Below are 24,252 nucleotides of genomic sequence, written 5' to 3' on the forward strand. Positions count from 1 at the left end.
TTAGGGTTTAATTCTAATAATATTAGAACAAAAATTTTCACCAAAATTCCCATGGACTTATTTAATCCTCACACATAGGCTCTACTGGGTTGGTTAGTGCAAATTTGCAATTAAATTGTGAAAATGGTCCTTAGCCTGCTCCCTCTGGGGTCCTTTTACTAACTGCATTCCCAAGAAGATGAAAACATTAAGAACCTGAATCATTCCGTATTACTTTTGCCAGATATGCTATGTAGATCCCACGGCAGGCATATTTAATGAGGGAGTCATTTGCTGCCTCAAGTCTAATTTGGTCTTTCCCAGTGTCCAGTGTGTTTTTCTCTAATGAACTGATCCACAGGGAGCTTCAAAAAGTCAGGGTGTGTGAAGAGAAGGAACAGGAAAATTTTCAGCATTATGACAGTTTTCAGAAAGCTCCATTTTTAAAAAGTAAAGTCAATTGATTTTGGGGGTTTAAAATAACCAGTGCAGAGGTACCTTAATTAATCAAAAAATTCTCCTTAATACTGAATCATATATAAGCTACCATTCCACCATAGAGGAGCATATTTCTGCATTGTCCTACATATGGTCCAAATTAGCACCTGCATAGGTCAGTTATTAAATGAAAAACAGCTCTTGACTTGACCTATGGAGTTCTTGTATACAAGAACCTATCCAACAGCATTATGTCTTCCCTTATCAGATGCGTGTGGTATGACATAATGAATGTAACACTTCAGTGCACTTGGCAAGGCTTCAATTCCCAAGCATGGGGTCACATTTCCTGGCTCATTGTTTTTAAAGTGGACATTATGAATTGGGTAGCTAATGGTAAAGCCCTGGAAGTTTTTCCTTAGAGATCTCAAACCAAATCTGAAACCAGTAAACGTAATAACAGTCTAAAAAGTTATTTGCTGGACAAGAGCTTCTTGGAATAAATGATGGAGACTTCAGAAATATATTAGGTGAACGTGTGGGACCAGTCCAAAAGTCTTTTTTCTGAATTTTCTGAAATGATGATAACATTGCACTGAGCATGCAATTATGCTGTGGGCACTGGCAAAGCAATATCCAAGTTCACACTTTAAATATTTTTTTCTTAAAAAATGATGCATACCAATTCACTATACTGTTTAAATGTGCATTCCTATTTTAAATTTCTAAATGTTTTATTACATTTTGCTGCCCTTTCAATTGAAGTAAACACAATGCATTCGTGTTTGAAGTGCCTAGATTTCAATGGAACAAGAAACTCAGGTCAATAGACATATGATGATGGTTGTACTAGAAGTTTTCAATATGTGAGGAAATATTATCCATGACACAGTTGCTTAATAGTATTCCTTTAGTAAGAAGAGCAAGACAAATATGTGTCTTTCATCTATTAAAGAAAGCATCATTTTGATAATCATAATTACTTCCTTGTTCTAAATAATTAAACTGACATGGAATAGACAAAAAGGTTTTCTTTTTGTTTTGTTTTTAAGCATCTCTTAGTAAATAACGTTTTGGGATATCCTGAACTGTCCCCTGCACATGGAAGCTCTGTTCCTGAATCAACAGCTGTAGAAAAGATATACGTGATTTGTAAAAGATCCCAAAATGGAAAATTGCAGTAAGCAAGGATACCATTTGTCTCGAAGTAGATAATATGTGGAATGGTTGGGTCATCAGGTTAGAAAATGAAATTTTGAAAGAGAGCTTTGTAGTCATTAAAAACCCATAAGTTAGAAAAAGTTGACACTAAACATTTGCCTAATATTAAGATAGCAGAAGTAACATACACTCCTTGAAGTGTTTTATAACTGAACAGAAAATGATCCAAATTCCAAGAAAACATACAAGCTTTTAAAATAAATATTTATTGAACATCTGCTATTGGCAAGTCACTGTGTAAATAATACTCTGTAAATATCATATAGATTTTGTTTTACCTCAAATCTAATCAAAACTCCAGAAATCCAAAAACATACACACAGTTAAAACATGATATAATTTTGCTAGTTGCCAAGGCAGGTGCTATTCCTATTTTCCAAAACTAACATTATAAAATATTCTCACTCACTTACTTTAAGCAGTTAAGTAGTAAACATATGGAACTCATTAACTTTTAAATTTAGACAAAAATATAAATACGTTCAAGATATGTTTCATTAAGCTAAATGTTGATAGATCTATAGTAAGTTTGTGAAAGAAAGAGATTTCACAGGGATATCTGTAGTTCCTGTATTATTGAACAAATATCAAACACCTCTACCAATTATGCATTGGAATGACAGAATAAGCAAATGGAATAATCGATGAAAAATCTATAGTTCTTGAAGTTTTGAACTTTTAGATGCCAGACTAGCTTATGTTGTCAAAAGGCATGAGGACATTATTATTTAAAAATTGAATTATATGATTATGGATTTATTTGAGAAAGAGAACATACTGAGTTAAATCTGTGAAGTGTTTTCCAGCTTGTGAATCTATAAATCGGGGTTTCCCGAGGCTTCACTATTAGATTATATTTACAGTGCCTTCCCCTTCCCATCATCATCACCACCATATGAGTCTGAGAACAGAAAACTCACTCTCATATTATCTTTGCTATTGCGGTCCTCTAGAAAAGAAGAGAGAGTAAGTTGAAAAAGTCTGTGATCCAGATGCAGAAAAATAGAGTGAAAGAGAGATAATTCACAACCTGTAAATCAGTAACGCTCATGGAACGTTGAATGACTAATTGTTCCAATGTTGGAGACGTTCTCCAGAGCAGTTTCATGCTCAGTGCTTGGCACTGATCTGCTCAGCATTCCCGTTCCTATCGGCAATTGGGATGATAACATTGCAGATATTATCCAATAACATGCTTCAAGAGCTGGCAAGGAGTATTGTGGGATGACAGATATGAAATTGGAAAAATTTCAATAGGCCAGAATGATAAATTGAAACTTAAAAAAATGAAATGTAAAAGTTATAAGCATAAAATGCTTCCTTTGACTCTTCAACAGTTAGAAGGTTTAGACTAAAATCAGTGAAAATGTGACTATTGGGAAAAGGAATTGGCCTTATGAAGCACAGTTCTCTGGTTTGTGCGATGAAGGTAATGGTAAGAATTTAATAAAGGATAAATTTAGTATTAAAAGAGAACACACAGCACTTTTCATGGAGTCAAGGGCTACTCAAGAGGACCCTTTAAGGACAGGGTGGAACCGCTGTTGTGAGTTTCTGACACTGTACCTCTTTAAGGGAAAAAAAAGCCCCATCTTTCTCCCACAGAGTGGCTGGTGCTTATTATGTAACAAGGACTAAAATTCAATAAAATTTATAGAGGCTATTTGAACCCAGCCAAATAATTTATTTTGATTTCACAACAAATTATCGAGTGAAATGTGAACACAAGTACCATGTGCTGTCTAGTAGCGCCCAGTGTTTCTCGTCTAACCACTGAAATTGAGTGGATTGTCGTGGTTATCACTGAGTCACTTCTGATTCATGTTGTTTTTATTATCAAGTGCCATTGCCTCAGTTCCAACCCACAGCGACTGTGTTAGTCTGGGTAGACTAGAGAAACAAGTCCATAGAAACTCATATGTGTATAAGAGAGTGTTTCATATAAAGGGTAATTGTGTATTAAGCAAGCATCCCAACCCAGTCCAGTCCAAACCCTTAAGTCCTACATTGCCCCCTATGTCCGACACCAATCTATAAAGTCTTCTTCAGACTGACGAAACACATGCAATGATGCTGAACGCAGGATGATCAAAGGCCAGTGGGTAGAAAGTCATTGGCTCCAGTGACGTTGTAAGCATCTCAGCACCGGCAGGGGTTTCTATGCGGCTTCTCTGGCTCCAGAGTTCTGCATCAGACTAGGTCCGTGTGGCTTCTCCAGTGAGTCAGCCTTGTCAGTAGAGAGAGTGTCTCCTGCCTCCAAGGAGGAAGTACCAGATGTCCCAGAATTCTCAGGAGGAGGCCATGCCCACACAGAAGTCTCATTGGCTATCTCCAGAATGACAGGCTAGACTCCACCCTTACACTCTTAATCCTCAAAATGACACCAGATTATGTAACCAGCACCGCGACTCTATGCACAAGAGAATAAAACACTACCTAGTCCTGTGCCATTCTCACAATCAGTCCTATCCTTGAGCCCATGGTGGCAATCCCTGTCATGGTGACCCTACATGGTACAATCGAACCGCTCTATAATACTGGCCTCTTAGTAGGTCTTTGGTTCCATGGTACATCTGGATGACTTAGACCTGCCAACCTTTAGGCCAATGGTTCACACTCAATTGCTTAACCTAAAGGTTGGCAGTTCTAAGTCATCCAGATGTACCATGGAACCAAAGACCTACTTGTGCATAGAGTCGCGGTGCTGGTTACATAATCTGGTGTCATTTTGAAACTAGTCCCTGGAGAAGGACAACATGCCTGGTAAAGCAGAGGGGCAGTGAAAGAGAGGGAGACCCTTGGCAAGATGACATAACACTGGCTGCAACAATGGAATCAAGCAAACAATTGTGAGGATGGCACAGGACTGGGAAGGGTTTAATTCTGTGGTACATAAGGTTGCTATGAATAGGAACCAACTAAAGAGACCCTCACAACACATTGTATATCTCATTAAAATGACAGTCCAGTGCTTGAAACTCTTATTTTTATGTTTTATTGTTGAGTGTTTCACATTTTACTGTGAATCTGTTTCCCATTTTACTCATCTTTTCTTTTTGTTAAACAATTTTATTAGTGCTTCATCCACATGTCATACAATTCAATAATTCAATCATATCAAGGCGTGTTATACAATTATCACCATATTTAATTCTAGGACATATTCTGCTTCCTTGTACTCATTATTCATGTAATCATTATTTTTCTAATTGTGGCAAAAACATATAAATAAAACATTCTCCAAAATATACGGAATGCTGCCTGAGTGTGCGTGTCAACCTTGCACAGGGGCCATGCCCGTCTTCCCTGGAATGCACCGATTTTAGTATATGTGCTGCCCCAGTGAGCACTCCTCACCTTTCCTTATTATAATATATTATGTATTCACCAGAAGTTTACACAATAAATTAGGTTGCCATTTAATGGTTTCTATAATATAGTGTTGGTTGGTATTAGTTATGTTTTTCATAATGCTTCAACATTCTCATTATTTCAATTTGGTTTCATTACCATTAATATAGCTTCTTTCCTCCCTCTTCCTTTTCTTCTCTGCTTTAGACTAAAATTTGGAGTGTTAATCATTTGTTCTCATTTCAATGGCATTTTTAAAGGAAAACATTGCTGATGAGTGATGGTGTTTATTTTGTAGACCAAACTATCTTGATAATGATAGTGCAAGCTCTAAGTGTGCTTTCAGCACAAAGTTTAATGTCCTGGAGGTTTTCTTCTGATTCAGTAGTTCAAACTTTTTTAAAGAAGAATTTACATCAGAATGGTCATTCGTGCCAGCCAGGTATCATTCAGTTCTTCTGGTATAAGGACAGAAGAAGCTGTGAGTCTTGTCATCTTAAGTGCTGTCCAGTCTGTGTCCATCTATAGCAACCCTATGCACAACTGAACAAAAGACTGCCCTGTGCTGTGCCTTCCTCCCAATGCTTCCTACACTTGAGCTCCTTGCTGCAGCCACCATGTCAACCCAGCTCCTTAAGGCCCTTCCTCTTTCTTGCTGCCCCACCACTTTATGAAGCGGGATATCCTTCTCCAGGGACTGGTCTCTCCTGACAACATGGTAGTATATAATAAATAGTATTGCCATCCTTGCCGCTAAGGATCACTCTGGCCTGCTTCCAATACAGACTTTTTTGTTATTTCAGAGGTCCATAAAACTTTCAATATTCTTCTCCAGCACCACAATGCAAATGCACCGATTCCTCTTCAATCCTCTATATTCAATGTAAAACTTTTACATGCATGTGCGACAATTAAAATTACCATAGTTTGGAGTAAGTAAGCCTACCTTTGTCCTCAAATTAACATCCTTGCTTTTCACTGCTTTAAAGAGGTCTTGCACAACAGATTTACCTAATGTAACGAATGCATTGTTTAAACTCTTGGCTGCTGCTTCCATGAGCAATGACTATGGATCCAAACAAGACAAAATCCTTGAGAATTTTAATCTTTTCTCTGTTTATCCTGATGTTTCTTATTAGTTCAGTTGTGAGGATTTTGGTCTTCTTGACATTGAGTTGTAATTTATAATGAAGCCTGTAATTTCATGATTTTCCCAGCAAGTGCTTCAAGTTGTCCTCATTTTCAGCAAGTAAGGTTGTGTCATCTTCAGATTGTGAGTTAATACCTTCCTCCAATCCTAATGCCACGTTTTCTTCATATAAGCTGGTTTCTCGGATCATTTGCTCAATATACAGATTAAATAGGTATGGGGAAAGGCTACAACCTTAATGCACACCTTGTCCTATTTTAAACTATGTAGTATGGCCTATTTCTGATTACACAACTGCCTCTTGATCCCCATACAAGTTCCCCATAAGCACAATGAGGTGTTCTGGAATTCCCATTCTTGTCAAGGCTGTCCGTAGTCTGTTATGATCCACATAGTTGAAAGCCTCGGCGTAGTCAATAAAACACAAGTAAACACTTTTCTGGTATTCTTTGTTTTCAGTCAAGACCTATCTGAAATAACAATGATTTCCTTTGTCCCAGGTCGTCTTCTGAATCGGGCCTGGACCGCTTGCTGGTAGTTCCCTGACAATGAACTGCCTGCAAGTGTTGCTGGATATTGTTCCAACAGAGAAGACAAAAATAACTGCACCTTAGGTGGTTGTTCACGGCCTTGAAGAACCTGCAAGCTTCTTACCAAACAGGATGTAGAACATATATTTTATGACCTATATTTTATGACGATTGACTAAGTTTCCCCAAGAGACAAGTCTTAGTTCTTCAGATCTAGTAAATCAATCCGACAGAGTATTTGGTTATGTGTTGCAAGTTTCATTATATAAATATGTAAATATGCAGCGCACACACATCCATATATACATACATCTATTTTCCAATGCACACATCTCTACCTTTGTTACTACACACATATTTCTTCGTTATTATTGCTATTGTACGATTGGACATGGTTTAGCATTTACCAAACATTTCCCTTATTTCCCTATACTTCTTAGTATAATCATTTACCTTCATCAAGTGGTTCACATATCGCCCACACATGACATTGCCTTTCCCGTCTGGTAAAATAATGATTATCTTCTATTTAGAGAATAATTTTAAAGAATCAAATGCAACAACCAAACTATTTTTATTCTTTTCTTCTTGTAAATGTGTAACCATATATTTATCCTTTTTGATTGACTTGTTTCATTCAGCATAATGTCCTCTAGATACATCAATATTATATTTTGAGAACTCATCATTATTTTAATAGTGGCATAGTATTCTGTTATATATACATAGTATATATATATATGTACATGCATGTGTTATATATTGTAAATAGAGATGATCTTTCATTTATCCATTTATCCATTAATAGACATTTTACTGTCTCCATCTTTTTGCTTTTGTGAATAGTGTACATCCTTGTCGGTGTGCATAGGTTTAGTCATGTCACTGCTTTTCTATATCTAGGATATACACCAAGGAGAGGGATTGTTGCCCGCATCTGCACGATCCTCACAATTGCTAAGCCGGAGTCCATTGTTGTAGCCACTGGGTCAGCTCATCTTGCTGAGGGTCTTTTCCTGGACCCGCCACTGAGTAACATGTCCTTCTCCAGGGATTAGTCCCAAGTCAAAACATGTTTAACTTTCTCTTCACTCTTAAGGATCATATTTGTTACACTTATTTTACTAGAATTTTTAAATGGATACTTATTAAATATTTATTTATCTAAGGGTTAGTTTTGAGGAAACTGGAAAGTAGCACTTCTCCAGAATTCAGCCTCTCCCATACTTCCTATTCTGCTAACCTTTACACGACACCAATGTTTTGCTTTTGTCTCTTATCTTCTTTCTTCACCAGTTATTGGAAGCAGCCTGCTATACCTGTTCAGTTGTTAACATCTGATAAGACTGTTTCTTTGATCTCTTCTTACATATTTTCTTTTATCAAGAATTCAAATCTTATGGCAAAGAAGTGCATCTATCAGCCTAGGTTATCTGTGCCTTTGCCCAGAAACCATTCACCTTTCCAACGACATGTCTCACAGACCAAATGCCTGAATATATTAATAGAAGTGAATCAAAACCACTGACTTTTCAAAGGCAAGTTAGAATGTTCACTTCTAAAACTAACAAACAAATAAAACTAAAATAAAATTATAACTACGAAATGTGGGCATGTTTGAGAACCTTGAAATGTAAGCTTTAAACGCAACAATGCTCATTCTTCCTAATTCTCCTGACACTTAGGCAAGATGAAAAGTAGAAATGGGAGAAAACAAACTTAAAAAATGCCACAGTCGTTCGTTGCTGTGGGCACGCCCCTTCTGAAGGCATGTTTGCTTTCATGCAAAATGAAGCAAAGGGGAATGTTTCTGTTGGCTGTTCCTAGCCATCCCCATCATTGGTTGTAGATCAGCTCATGGTGAGTGATCATGTTTTCACTGGCTGTAGGTCACCAGACCTTTCCACCTGGTCCATCTCAGTCTGGAAACGCTTCTGAAACCATTTCAGCAGCATCATAACGCACAAGCCTCTACTGGTGGATGTGCTTCTGCATGCAGTGTATAGTACAGAAGCAAGTCTATTCGCCCATACCAGGTGGGGATCTGACCACTGAACCACAAATGCCTCTATACTTTATACTTAAAACCAGGTGTCATGGAGTTGACTCTGACTCATGCAGATCCCACGCGTGTCAGAGTAGACGTGTGTATGCGTCACAGTTGTTACACTGTCAGATGCTCAGGATGTAGATGACCAGTTCATTCTTCCGCGGTGCCTCTGGGTGAATTCTGAGCACCAGCCTTCCTGTTAGTTGACACTCCTTTCTCCTATTCGACAAATGTGGCGTGCTTAATATCATAAATGGCTTTTACAATATTTGGGATAAGCAAAAAAACACTAACAATTGGAATAATTACCTTCCTCAAACAACTTTTTTACATTGATAAAGTGTTACAGTTTAATTTAGGATTAATTCTCCATATTCCTGAATATTTCATATCAGCATACTTGAAGGCCATTTTTAAATGATTTGAAAATTTCTGATTACTGTTATGATATTGGAGGAGATGTATAGCAACAAGTTACATTTTTTCTCTACAAAAATATAAATAAACAAATGCATCAATTAAGTACATTTAAAAATAAATAATTTCTAATCAATTTATGAGATTTTGTCATGACAAAAAGATACAACCTTTAAGAATCAATCTGATGTTTCTGATAAAACCGAGGACCCGATTAGTTGACCCAATAATTAAAATGGCTTCCTTATTGTTCTATAATCTCAGATCCAAAAAAATTTGCTCCTAAATACATTATTAAATAAAATTGAACATTTGCTGCCTTGTAACTTTGGTGAAAGGTGTGAAACTAAAGCTAGTAGTTGACAAGTGTTGCCTCAAAAAGGGACTAGGATTTACTGGGTAGGTGGAAAATTTCTTCCTTTCTCAATCAAATTCCCTCTCTTTTCCTCTTGATTTAAGAGAAGGCTAGGTGATTATTTTAAAGACAAACAAAGAAGCCTTTGTAGGAATAAAGGGAACTTTGTCCTCTTTCATTTTTTGTGACAGTGGAGAAGTAGTTGGAAAGGCATATGAAGGTACAGCCAGGAGAAACTAGCCAGCAGTGGCCAGTTCACCATTTGTAAAGTTGAGAACCATACGGTCAAGAGTGAGCAACGTGTAAGACTGGCAGATTGTCCCTCCCCTGACCATGCACAAAGACTGCTTACTGAGGCAAGGGAAACACAAGAACAATAATACTAGACAATAATACCTGATGTAAGGATATGCCTTACATCATTCTAAGTACTTTGGATACTTCCAATCATTGTATCTAATTGTAATCTGAAATTCCATGTCTACAAAGAGAGTTACATGTATCTAGTACATTGCCTCGTAATTATTTAACAGCTCATACTTTTTAAAAACTATATCTGGAAGAAGGTCAACCAGATATTGTATCATGTGTCAAGGCACGATATGATGGATGTGTTAGCCAAAGTAGACTAGAGAAACAAATTCATAGACACTCATATGTGTGTACAAGAAAGAGCTTTATATACAAGAGCAGTTGAATATTGAGGAAACATCTCAGCAAGTCCATAAATCCGGAATTAGCCTATATGTCTGATATCAAACTGTAAAGTCCTCTCCAGACTCAGAAAACATATACAATGATGTCAAAAGCAGGAAGATCACAGGCCAGTGGGTGGGAAGTCTTAGGGTGGCAGGGGTCCCATGCAGCTCCTCTAGCTCAGGGCACCATCATAGCTCCATGTGTCTTGTCAGCTGCAATGTCTCCCAGGGAGTGAGTGTGTACCCCACCTCCAGTGAGCTATTTATCTGCTTGTCACCTCCAAATGAGGGAATCAAGCTGTGGCCTCATTGACAGACTAACCTCCACACCTCAAATTGACAACAGCTTATGATTGGGTACCTACCACGATGGGTATTCTGATGGTGATGGTGCAGGTGCTCTACATGACCCATAGTCATACTCCATAGCGGACATCACTTTGAACACCTTGATCACCAAAGGAGTTGATAGTGGAATACAATAACATCAATCAAATAAGACGATTTCCCCTCTTCTATTCTCCTTTCTGTTTCCCCAATATGCAGAACCAGGTTGAAGAAAGAGGGAGTGGTTTAAAGAACAAAATAATTTTTTTTAAAGTATTCCCCTTCCCCCTAAGAGAAGATTTTAGACATCAACTACATATTAGGCCAACTTGGGCCATTTCAACAGGGGTGTATCTTAGAGACGGAAAGTAAATTTGATTCATTATGAAGTCACTTTTATGGGTTGAAGCCTCTCTGTAGTGAAAACAGTTAAATACTTGCTGCTAATCTAAAGACCGACGTTTCAAGTGCACTCAAAGGTACCTCAGGAAAAAGCTCTCACAAACTCCTGTGGAAAAATCAGCCACCAGAAACCTCATGGAGCACCACTGTTAGTCTGACACACAAGGAAGTGTTCAGAATCAACTCAATAACACCTGTTCTATATTTTATGGGTTAAAAGAAAATCGTGCCTGTCATTTTGTCCAATGAAAAAGAGGGTAGCTATTTAAGAGGGCACATTTAATAATGTTAAGGGGGAAATGCCTAACATTTTCTATATATACACCATTGAACTCAACCCATTTTAAAAAATTGTTCTCTTATGTGTATCTCTATATGACCTATATATCCCTATATTTGCTAGTTTCCTGTATTCCATATTTCCAAGGTCTTCTGGAAAGTTCTAGAAATATCTAGTAGGCTAATATTCTCCTGCACCTTGAATTCACAAGGCCTGTCTTTGATACATGAGTATCAAAAACAAACAAACAAACCCACTGCCACTGAGTCACACATGGTCTCCTCTATCTCAGTACAGTCATGCAACCTTACAGCTAGCAGTCCAACACTTACCCAACAACACAGCCAGGCTTCCTTCATGCTACCTGAATGTACACATAACATTGTAGCCACCCTGCTTCAGTTTTCCACTAAACAAAGCCAGTATTCATGACCTTAAGAATTCTTACTTAATATTTTGTAGCCACTGATAAGGATGACATTATGCATCACGCACGTTTTGCCAGCATTTTAATTATGCTGTCCCAAACTTGCTTCATTAAGGAACCTAGTGTTGCAAGGGTTAAATGCCTGACTTTTAATCAAATGGTTGGCATTTCAAACCCACTCAGAAGCTCCACATGAAAAACACTTGGAAATCTGCTTTTATAAAGACTATTGCCTAGAAAAGTCTACAAGGCAATTCTAATCTGTCTCAGTGAGTTTCATTCAACTGGACAGTGCCAAACATCAACAACAACATGCTACATGATATTCCCTTTCTAATTTAATCTTGACTTTGTGTCCTAGAGCACGGTTCCCTTTCAAAACTTGACTTTTTTTCCTTTTACCCCACATCTGTACATCATAACTGCAAGGCATTTGGGTTATATGTTCAAATACTCACCCAAAGTTCAGCTGTTCAAATCCACCAAGAGCTCTTTAGGAGAAAGATGGGCTCTCTGCTCCTGTTAAGCATTACAGCCTCAGAAACCCAATGCAGGGTTACTATACATCAGAATCTACTTGATGGCATAGGTTTGATTTATATCTCCATAAATTGCTGGTGACAGAGTTGGGTGTTAGGCTGACTGCTAACCTCTGGCGACCAGGTCAGAGATTCAAAATCAGCAGCTGTTCTTTGGGAGCAGAATGATGAAACAGTCTGATATCACATGCAAGTGAAATTTTCTGAAGATCATCTAAAATCAGTGGCAGCAATATATTGACAGGGAGCTGCCAGAAGTTCAGGATAGGGTCAGAAGAGGTTGTAAAACAAAGAATACCATTGCTGATATCAAATGGATCTTGACTAAATACAGAGAATACAAAAATATGTTTATATGTGCATTATTAAATATGTTTTATTGACTATGTGGATCATAACAAACTAAGGAAAGCCTTCAGAAGAATGAGAATTCCAAGATGCCTCATTGTGTTCACGGTGAACCTGTCATGGGTCAAGAGGCAGTTGGATAAGTCGAAGAAGGCTATACTGCATGGTTTAATATCAGCAAAGAGTGTATCTGGCTTGTATCCTCTCACCATAATTTTTCTAGGCAAATCATCAGAGCAGCTGGCGTATATGAAGAATTCATCATCAGGAGGGGAGGAAGGCTTATTAACACCTTTTGCTAATCATATGCATATGAAACAATCTTGCTTGTTGAAAATAAGGAGGACTCAAAGCACTTGCTGATGAAGATCTAGAATTGTAGCCTTCAGTATGAAATACAGCTCAATGTAAATAACGTCAAAAGTCTCACAAATGAACCAATAGGTAAAGTTATAATAAATGGATAAAAGACTGACATTACCAAGGATTGCATTTATTTGGATTCATAATAAATCCTCATGGAAGCAGCAGCCAAGAGATCAAGCAATGCATTGCATTTGATAATTCTGCAACACGTGGTGATTAAAGTCTTGTAAATCAAAGATGTTACTTTGAAGACTAAGATAGGCCTGACCCAAGCCATGGTATTTTCAATCGTCTCCTGTTAATGTGGAAGTTGGATTTTGAATTTTGAAAACTGAAGAAAAATCAATACGTATGAATAATGGTTTTGGTGGAAAATATTGAAAGTACAATGGATTGACAGAAGAACAAAGAGATCTGTCTTTAAAAAAGGACAGACGGAATGCTCCACAGATGCAAGTACAGCAGGAGTTTGTTTCACCTACTGTGGACCTATTGGAAGAGACAGGTCCCTGGAAAAGAGCATACGTGGTTAAGTAGCAAGGCAGAGGAAAAGAGGAAGCTGGTCCACAAGATGGGCTGACACAGCGGCTGCATCACATTGATGGGCTCCAACAGAAGAACCTTTGTGGGGCTGGCACAAGACCGGGCGGTGTACCTCCTGTTGTACATGGGGTTGCTGTGAATCGGACTGACCCACGGGCATCTAACAGCAACAGTGCAGCATTGGTGGTGCCCACTCACTTATGTCAAGAACTATAGAAGACTTGGCCAAATAAATGGAATATTTCCATCTTGGTGCCCATTCAAATGATGGGAGATGCAACAACATGATGAAATTTACAAACAATATCAGTACTCTCGCATGCAAGTCAATTTTGCTAAAAATAATTTAAGAACAATTTCAGCTGTACAAATGTAGAGTGAACTGCCACAAATTCTAGTAGATTCTGAAAGGGGCTTGGCAAGGAAGAATATCATTGCTGATGTCGAGGGAATATTGGCTAAAAGAATAGGATCAGAAGACCAGGGGAAAATGATGTATGCCATGGGTTTCAGAAAGATGGACAAATCAAGTTAAAGAAGTACAGACAGCCAGAGTGTTCCTTAGAAGCGAGGATAGCAAGATTTTTCTCTCCCCTACTTTAGACATCAGTAGCTCTGGTGTCATTGTGGGTTACGTGTTGAACTGCAGCTAACCACAAGGTCAGCAGTTCAAAACACGAGGCTCTCTAATCCCATAAAAAGTTGCAGTGTCTGAAATCCCCAAGGGCAGCTCTACCTTGACCTATGGGATTCCTCTCAGTTGGAATTGACTCCATAGAAGCGAGTTTAAAGTGGGTTGCCTTTAGACATATTATCAGGAGGAGCACATGCCAGGAGAACAGCATTATGATTGGTACAGTGCCAGCGAAAAGGAAGACAACCCGTAAGGAGTTGGATCGACACTGTGGCCGAAGCAATAGCCTCAATATAGGACTGATTGCTTAGTTCTGATGTACATAGAATTACTATGAGATGGGACCTGTTGAACATTACCTACCAACCACAGCAACAAGAAAGAAACTGGGATGAATGTGTAGCAAATATAAATGAATTGCAAAAGGAAGTTCTTTTGTGATGATGGAAAGTGCAATCCCTTGATTATAGTGTTGGTTTCACAAACTATGCATCATATAAAATGACACAGAATGACACATACACACACAACACTATTGTCATATTTGAGCATAAAGTTATAAATCTGAGCAATGTATGATCTCATACTTTGTATGTAAGGATGTAAGGATATGGTACAAATTTAATTTCCTGGTTTTGATATGGTTATACAATGATATAAGATTTTTCTATTGAAGAAATGTTAGTGAAATGTGCTGGGGACTGTACATCCTAGTTTTCAAATTTACTTGAAGTCTGATTGTGTCAAGGCGATCAATGTTGGATCATAGCAAACTATGAATAGCCTGGAGAAGAAGGGGAATTCCAGAACACTGCATTGTGCTCAGGTTAAACCTGTCCATGGCAGCTGTTTGAACAGAAAAAAAAATGGATTACTGCTTAGTTTTAAATCAGGAAATGTGTGTGTCAGGGTTGTATCCTCACACCCTACTTATTCAATCTGTAAACTGAGCAAATAATCAGAGAAGCTGGATTATTGACTAAGAATGTGACAGCAGGATTGGAGGAAGGCTTATTAAGGATATGCAGTTGGCATCACCTTGCTCACTGCACATGAGAAGGACCTGAGACCCTTGCTGATAAAGATCAAGTTTTCACTATGGATTACAATTACTCGATGTAAAGAAATCCTGATTGGACCAAGAGGTAACATCATGATTAATGGAAAAAGATCAAAGTTTTGAAGCATTTTGTCTTTCCTGAATCCAAAATCAATGCCCATGAAAGAAGCAACTGTGAGAAGCCGCAGCTCTCGCCGCCATTACAAGATGGCGCCGGGCAGTCAGGGCGGTGGCCCAGTTAAGTGGTAAACAACCACTTAGAGCATGCGCACTGCTTAGATGACGCAGTCATAACTCCACACTGGAGTATGCTAATAAGGGTTCTGGCGAACGCACCAATCAATGCACAGCACGTCCCCATAGAGCGCATATAAGCAGCAGTAGTTTGGGGCTTCGGGGTCTTTTTCCGCATCTGCAAATCGAACCCGCATTAAACGCCTGTGGAAGAATCCTGTTGTGGCGCGTCCTTCTTGCTGGCGAGACTGAGCGCGCGACAAGCAACCAGGAGATCATACAACACATTATTTGGGTAAATCTGCTGCACAGACCCCTTTAAAGTATGAAAGCGTGAGGATGTTACTGCCAGGACTAAGTTGGCCTGATTCAAGCCATGGTATTTTCAATCATCTCATATGTATGTGGACATTGAATACAGAAGTCAGAAGAAGAAGCAATGCATTTGACTTCTAATGGAAAAAAGTACTGAAAGTATTGTGGGCTTCCGAAAGAACGAACAAAGCTGTCCTGGAGGAAGCCCAGCGAAAGAGCCCGTTAGATGCTCCTTACTGACGTGTCCAATGTATGTGGACATGATGCAGGAAGACAAGTCTGCAGAAGAAAATAAGGTTTGGTAAAGGACAGGGTCAGTGAAATATAGGAAGGTCCTTGACAAGAAGAAATGACACAGTGGTTGTAACAATAGACACAACCACAAAAATTATCAGGATGGTACAGTGCCCAGCAGTGTTTGGTTCTGTGGTACATAGCGTCACTATGAGTAAGCACCAATTTGATAGCACCTAACAACAACTCAGTCTCTACTGTCTTCAAAGTTCTTAAAATGTTTTACCCAGAAGGAGAGCTAGAAGAATTAAGAATCAAAAATACAAGTGTGGCGATGATGTGAAGAACTCAAAGCCCTCATGTACAGATAGTGAGAATATCAAATGGCGCTGCGCTTTGGAAAGCATTCTGCCCGTTTCTCAGATGCTTAAACATGTCATTACCATATAAGCTGTTAATGGTATTCCACAAACCCCCCCCCCTTTGGAAAGGAAGACATGTCCAGAAAAACTAGTACACTGATGTTTAGATATCATTATTTATAATTATCAAGAGGTGGAAACAACCTAATAGTCATCAAATGAATGACAGATAAGGATAATGTGGTATAACTATAGAATTCAATAATTTGAAACACAAAAAGAGTGAAGTGTGGATAAATGCTTCAATGCGAATGAACCTTCAAAGCATGACACCAAGCGAAAGGAGCCAGTCACAGACAGCCACGTATCATCACGTTAAACTTACAGAAAATATCCTGAATGACTAATCTATAGAGACAGACAAGATTCAGTATTACGGCTGGAGACTAAGAAGAAATATGTGGTTGATAGCTGACAGTTATGGTGGTTGTTTCTAAGTGATAAAAATATTCTAAAACAGACTAGGGTAATGGTTCTATACAACTATGGAAATACTAAATTGTATATTTAAAATGGATGGGTGCCATTAAATTGTATATTTAAAATGGATGGTTGCCTGAACTGTGAATTCTATTTCAAGTTTGTTTGGTGTTGGGTTTTTTTTTTAATAAAAGGTTGACAAGTTTAATAAATAAAACACCATTAAGAGACAGGCTCTGCTGCAGAGCTGTTATGGCAGTGAGATTTAAATTTTGACTTTGCCCTTCATGATGTGCGCATAGATGAGCTACCCATCTTTTATGTGTCTCGTGTGTTTCATTGGTAAAATAAAAGTAATGGCAGCTTTTATCTCACAATATAGTCATTGGGATTTAAATGAGATAATGTCTATAATCCACGCCAGAGAAAGATAATGTAGTTACAGCCTTTAGACTCCGTCCTGCAGGGTCACAATGAGTCAGAATTGCCTGGAGAGTAGTAGGTGGGCCTAACACATAGCATCATTTCTGACCCAGAGAGAGAATTCAGCAAATAAAATCACTTTGATAAGTAAGCCATTTGTGGATTGAGAAAATGACTGCTGCATCATGCTGATATTGGGAGTCCTGTGTCATAAGAAATGAATGAGTGGGGGAGAAAATGAAAGCAGATTTAAATGTGGATTTCTTTGCCAATAAAGAGAAAAAGCAAGCATTAGCCTAAAGGGTGAGATGAAGTGTAAGGATTTGATTAGGATAAAAAGCTAGCTAAATAGGTTATGAAGGAAATGTACTTGAAACTCAGGTATTAAAAATAATTTTATAAAGGAAACATTGAAAATTAAATTTCAAAATTAGATCATTGAAAGTTAAAATAGCCAAATTTATTAATAGAATTAAACTAGGCTGATGACAAATTATGAAATGAAAAACACTAGAATCCTTATTCAGTGACTATTTACGAAAATGGAGATTTTCTAGCAGCAAGGACAGAAAGGAAGAAAATCCTTTTTAAAATGAAATTACCATTTTTTTTAAAACAAAGTCTTTGTGCTAGTCTAATCCGGGGAGTCTGAAAACTCACTGCCACTGAGTCCAGTCTGGCTCTTCATGAGGCTGAAGGACAGATTTGACCTGTCCCTGTGAATTTCTGAGACTAAATCTTTAGGAAAGTGGGAAGTAGAAAGCCTCGACTTTCTTCCAAGGAGCTGGCTGGTCATTGGAACAACAGACATTGCTTTAAGCAGCCAATCCTGTACCTGCGATGCCACCAGGACTCCTGCAATTCAGATCAACTAACTCATGTCTGCCATCACACAATTTGTATCCATTATGTTTGAAAATAACAATTGACGTGGGGAAAATGGTTTGTCTCTTTCCTTACAGTTTTGTGTCGTTTATGGAAAATATCATTTTATTTCCATATATTCTATTAATTGCACGGAAGTCTTGGTGGCATAGTGGTTAAGAACTGGGGTGCTAAATTCCAAGTCGGCAGTTGGTGACGGGGACCACCCGCTTCTCCATTGAAGGGGAAATGTGTGTTTCTACTCCCATAACGTGTTACAGTCTCAGAAACCCACAGGGGCAGTTCTTCTCTGTCCTAGATGGTCACCTTGAGTCCACATTGGCCTGGACTCAGTTATCAATGCCACTACTTGGAGTTGGTAAAATAATTTAAAGTTTTGGATGAAAAAAATTTATCTTTTTTTGAGATATTGAGAAATTACTTTGTTGTATCCTGAAAAATAAAAATCTAAGTTTTTGTTTTCCACATAAACATACTGCACATAGGTCTCTTATTCATGCTTGTAAATACTAATACACTTTTCCTAGGACTGGAATTAAAAGTAAGTGGCGCAGTAGAAAATATTACAGATATAGCCCTGCTCTTATGACGTTGATGAACACCTGAACAACAGCAACAACGTATGTGATGGAAAAAGAAAAGAGAGGGAAAAGGATAGCTCCGAGGCATATTGAATTCATCAGGGCTTAGAGTTGAAGACAACATAATCTACCCTACATAGTTCAAACAGAAAGGGATTTGATAAAGGTCGATAAAGAATATGCAAAATGCTTCAGAGGGCAAAAATGACAATTTTAGATATTACATAGCTCATAAACTTTAAAACACAAAAGCAAAACTGGCAGAGGCAATCAAGTTGGGACAATTGTTCAATCAAGTTCAACAACTTGAAAATGATGACGCTATGGGCTCTGCCTCAGCCGCTCAGCATAAATCAGATAGATGGCTGCGACATTGATACTGTCCAGAAGCAATGGTACGTGAATGTGAATGCAGTCTCAAGCTGCTCACCTCTTCCCCGGGACCATCTGTTGGGTAATATCAAGGACACACATAGAAACCTAGTAGGAAGGAGTTGGGGAAAATATAGCTTTATCCCTTTCTAGCTACTAGAATATTGAAAAGCAAACTGAAGGCCCTTGGAATGGACATTGACTGTGTAAACATGCTCTAGTCATTGAAAAGTTAAACTGGATAAGTTTTGATGAAGATATGATACTGATAATATCAGTGCTCTTGGTTTATTTGTGGGATAATATGGGGGTGAGATCAGGTTCTTGTTATCTGGTGTTATATGTCATCCAGCCAGGATCGGTCTGACTTCTCGAAATCCCATGCATGACAGAACAGAACACCACTCTGTCCTGCACCATCCTCACAACTGTTCTTATGACTGAGATCATTGCTAATCCATCTTGTCGAGAGGCATCCTCTTTTCTGCTGTGCTTCCGCTTTACAAGGCATGTTGTCCTTCTCCAGGTACTTGTCTCTCCTGATAACATACCCAAAGGATGTGGCATTAGATATCCCCACCTTTGCTTCTAAGGAGCATTCTGTTGGTACTTCTTCCAAGACAGATCTGGTCATTCATTTGCCAGTCCATGGTACTTTCAATATTCTTCACCAGAATCATAATATAGATGCACCTGAATTCATTTGGCTGACTTCAGTCCTCTGCATTCACCAACTTGTTCCCCTTGTTGCCTCTGTGGCATCACCCTTTGATCCCTAGCTTCCCTGAGTCAGGAGAAGTCAGAATCGAATCAGACTGTTTTACCTGTTTTATAACTATATAAACCCCCTTCTCCATGTACATCTTTTCTATATAAAAAAACATATATGCATCAGTGGCTTTGAATCTCTAGAGAACCCAACCTGACCCAAACTTCGGTCAGAGGTAGCTAGAACTTGTGAAAGTAGACATGAAGTAGTAACTTCAAATATATGTCGAAAGTCTATAATAATGGCCATATGTTTTGGTCACTATAAAACTACAACAATAATTTGTTCTGCCTCAAGGAGACACAGAAGTTAAATCAATCTATGGAACAGAATAAAGGGCTCCTAAGTAGACCCATACACATAACCAACTGAAATATGACAAAAAACGGTAAAAAGGAAATTCAATGGGAAAAGGAAAATGCTTTAAAAATATGACTGGAATAATGGGACACCCACACACAGGAACAACAACAAGAGTAAACAATGAATCTAGACCCTGAGATGATACCTATCACAAAAAAAATAGATCCAAGACCTCAGAGCTGAGATCTAAAGCATAAAATTAAATCTAGGAAATAATATAGGATAAAATGTTAAAGACCTTGGTTTTGACAATGAATTTTACATACAACACCAAAAGCATGAAATACGAAAGAAAAGTTGCGTTCTACTGTTGGGAAGACACTGTTTTAAAAAGTGAACACTGGTACAGACAGGAACTAGAAACACAGGGAATCCAGGGCGGATGATCCCTTCAGGACCAGTGGTGTGAGTGGCGATACTGGGAACATAGAAGAAGGGTGGGTTGGAAAGGGGGACCTGATTACAAGGATCTACATGTGACCTCCTCCCTGAGGGGGCAGATAACAGAAAAGTGGGTGAAGGGAGACGTTGGACAGGGCAAGATATGACAGAATAATAATTTATAAATTATCAAGGGTTCATGAGGGAGGAGGTTGCAGAGAAGGAGAGGAAATATGAGGACCTGATGCCAGGGGCTTAAGTAGAGAGCAAAAGTTTTGAGAATGATGAGGGCAATGAATGTACAAATGTGCTTTACACAATTGATGTACGTATGGATTGTGAAAAGACTTGTATGAGCCCCTAGTAAAACGATAAGAAAGTAAAAAATGGAAACACAAACTACTGACTACAAGAAAATATTTCAAAATTGGCATTTGATAAAAGATCATTCTTCAATGTGTACCCACAAAAATGTAGACCTAAACATCAAGAAAATAAACAAAAAATTAAAATGAGAGTAATAGATAAACAGACACATAGCCAAAGAATATATCTCGCCATTAGGTTCCTCCTAGTAGGATCCAACCCATTGGCATCGTGTGCACAACAGAACAAAGCACTGCATGGCCCTGCACTATTCTCAGAATTGTTCCCCTGCCCAAGCTATCGATGCAGCCACGGAGCCCATCCATCTCCACGAGGGCAAGTGGTGGAAAGAATTACACAGAAGGCAAATAAGCATATAAAATAAGCACAGTATCATCCTGTTAGGTGGTAGGCTTTCAAGTCAGTTCTGACTCATAGCGACCCTATATAGAACAGACCAAAATGCTGCCCAGTCTTGTGCCAGTCTCGCCATGTTTGCTCTGTTTGACAGAGCTGTGACCATGGTGTCATTCCACCTCACAGGGATCTTCCTCTTTTTCACCGACCTTCTATTTTACCAAGACGTCCTTCTGCAGGGACTAGTCCTTCATGGTAATGTGTCAGATGCACTGTCTCTCAGGAGCATTCTGATTCTGCTTATGCTTCCCAGACAGGCTTGTGCACTTTCCGACACTCCATGGAGTCAATGTTCTTCACCAACCCCATAATTCATAAATCTTCCTTATTCATTGCCCAGATTTGATATGCATATGCTAGCCAGGACTTTTTTCATTGTCTGTGTCATGGAAACCTGTTCAATGTCATACTAACACCCAAGTCTCCAAAGAGAGGTGGGTAGTGGCTGCGTGTGAGGTACATTGAGGGCAAAAATTCTATCACTGGACCACAACTGCCTTCGGATAACTATTAGAATGATTGAAATATAGAACACTGATGCCACTAAATGAGGGAAATGACGTGGACCAAAAGGAATCATATCATTGATGGTGAGAATGCAAAATTCTAGTCAATTTGGAAGACAATTTGGCAGTTCTTGTAAAGAACATGGACGCTTACCAAATAATCCAGCAAACGCATTCTTATGTCTTTTCTCAAATAAGCTGAAAATGTCTGACTATGTCAAACCCTGCACATGTATGCCTTTTGAAGCTTGAAACATAATTGATAACAATTAGAAGCCACTAAGGTGTCCTTCAATAGGTAAATGGATCAACAAGCTGTACAACATCTGCACCATGAAAATGATGTAATTATTTTTTAAATTTCCTATCAAGTCAGAAAAATACACAGAAAACCTTAGATGCATACTGATAAGTGAAGGGAGACAGTTTGAAAGGCTATATAACATATGGCTTCAAGTCTATAATATTCTGATACAGATGACAATGGTCTGATCACCAATAGATCATAGAGATGCTGCATGACAGGGTAGCATTTTCATTCATTGTGCATAGAGTTCAAGGCAACAAGCAACAATAAAACAAAACACAAACTCACTGCCATCAGTCAATGCTGAGTCATAGTTAACCCCTTTGGGTTTCTGAGACTGTACCTACATACAGGAGTTGAAACAGAGCTGATGATGGCAGTTTCAAACTGCCAACCAGGCAGATCGAAGCCCAACACTTAACCACTCCACCACCAGGGCTCCTAGAGAAGCGAACAATCAGTGGTCATGGCAGGTACTGGAGGGCACAGGTGTGGAGAAATAGGTGGAGCTCAGTAAACCTTCAGCAAAGTGAATGTATTCTGTCTGGTACTGCTGTGGTGACACAAGACAATACTCATCTGTCAAAACCCTTTTAAGAAACTATATAAAACAAAAGGTGAACCATAATGCCAACTAGTAAATAATTATGGATCAATGTTGGTCCATCTTTGGCAACTAATGTGCCACATTAAGGCAACTTAGAAAAATGGAAAACTAAAACAAACTTGATACATTTAGCGGATTCTGACTCATTGGGATGCTATGGGACTCGGTAGAGCTTCCCGTTGGGTTTCGGAAATCATAAATCTTTACAGGAACAGGTAGTTTCATCTTCTCTAGAAGAGCGCTGTTGGGTTTGAACTGCTGACCTTAGGTAAGCCACTTCTACCTGAAGAAACGGTGTGGGGTTTAGGAAGGGAATTACAGGAACTCTACTGTGTCCCCTGTTTGAAAATCTAAAATGCTCTAAAAAATAGACTCAATTTCTTTTTAAGGAAAAACCAAGTGTCCTTAGAGCCAGATATAATCAGTATCTTTATTTCTTAAAAGAACAATATGTTTGCCTCCTGATAAATGTTGAAAAATAAACTTTACTAAGATCAAAAACAAAACAAAACGTTCCATATAAACACTGAGGTAGTGGAAAAGATGAAATTACACTTTTGTTTAAATCTCACTTGAACACTGATGTATGCATATATAAGATGATGTCACAGGCTTTGGTGCAGCTGTTCTTCATAGATAGATGAAAGGAAACCATTAAGACAACTTCCAGCCACCTGACTTTCACCTCCAGAAGAAGATAATGGTCCCGAGCAGAGAGCTGTTTCTATGCCAATAATAGGAGTGGGTGGTAAAATGTTAGCTACTTTGTAATATATGTGAATGATTTTATAAAGTGCACGTGGCAGCTTTCCAGTGTTCCTCTTGGGGACCCATGTTTACAATTCCAGTAGCTAACATTTACATAATTACAATTTCACTTTGAGAATATTGTTGAGCTTCTTTTGTGCCTGATCATCTGAACAGCTGTGTCTTCATGTTGAAGTGTCTACTGGCTGTTTCAAAGCTTTCAGGAAAAGAAAGTGGGACTCATTATTTAAACGGGGAAATATTCATGTTGAAAGATTAAGGATTGCGCACTTTCACTGTTGACTTTTGTTTCCCTCGTCAAGACTAATACATCCGCAGCATTTGTAAAGTCGACACAGCTGTTGAACCTATTTACCATACCAATTCTGTCTTTTCCAAAGCCTTTATAGCTTTTATAGATTCAAATTTAGACAAATGAAATATATTTCCTACTGTGACTTGAATATATTCATTTTCAAAATAAACAATCTAGTAATATAACAAGCACCAATTGAAGATAGGTTACTTTAGTTTATGTGTTAAGTTTACTTCCTAGTAATTCCTTTCTTTTATATTCTTCACATTGGAGAGTAATTAGTAAAAAGTTCAGATATCTGGAAATGATAAGTGAGCAGAACACAATACCAATTGTATATGAGCAAAACCAATATAATGAAATCAATTTATTTGAAACTCTTCATTGTCTTTATTAGTTATGTATAAACTACAAAACTCTAGGGTTATTTAAAATAAAAATAATTAACTAATATTTTTTACACTGAGGATGC

At 38.3% G+C, this 24,252-nt stretch overlaps 1 protein-coding gene and 1 non-coding gene across 2 annotated transcripts in view; both read right to left on the bottom strand.

Moving 5' to 3' along the window:
• The window catches only part of CFAP299 (cilia and flagella associated protein 299), a 695,469-nt gene that overhangs the window by 314,338 nt on the left and 356,879 nt on the right, over positions 1-24,252 (bottom strand). The window lies entirely within an intron of this gene.
• LOC142444032 (U6 spliceosomal RNA) lies at positions 4,882-4,988 on the bottom strand. Its single transcript, XR_012783719.1, has one exon. It is a non-coding gene; the product is annotated as a U6 spliceosomal RNA (small nuclear RNA).

This window comes from Tenrec ecaudatus, chromosome 3 (genome assembly GCF_050624435.1).
Source record: "Tenrec ecaudatus isolate mTenEca1 chromosome 3, mTenEca1.hap1, whole genome shotgun sequence".
Lineage (NCBI taxonomy): Eukaryota > Metazoa > Chordata > Mammalia > Afrosoricida > Tenrecidae > Tenrec > Tenrec ecaudatus.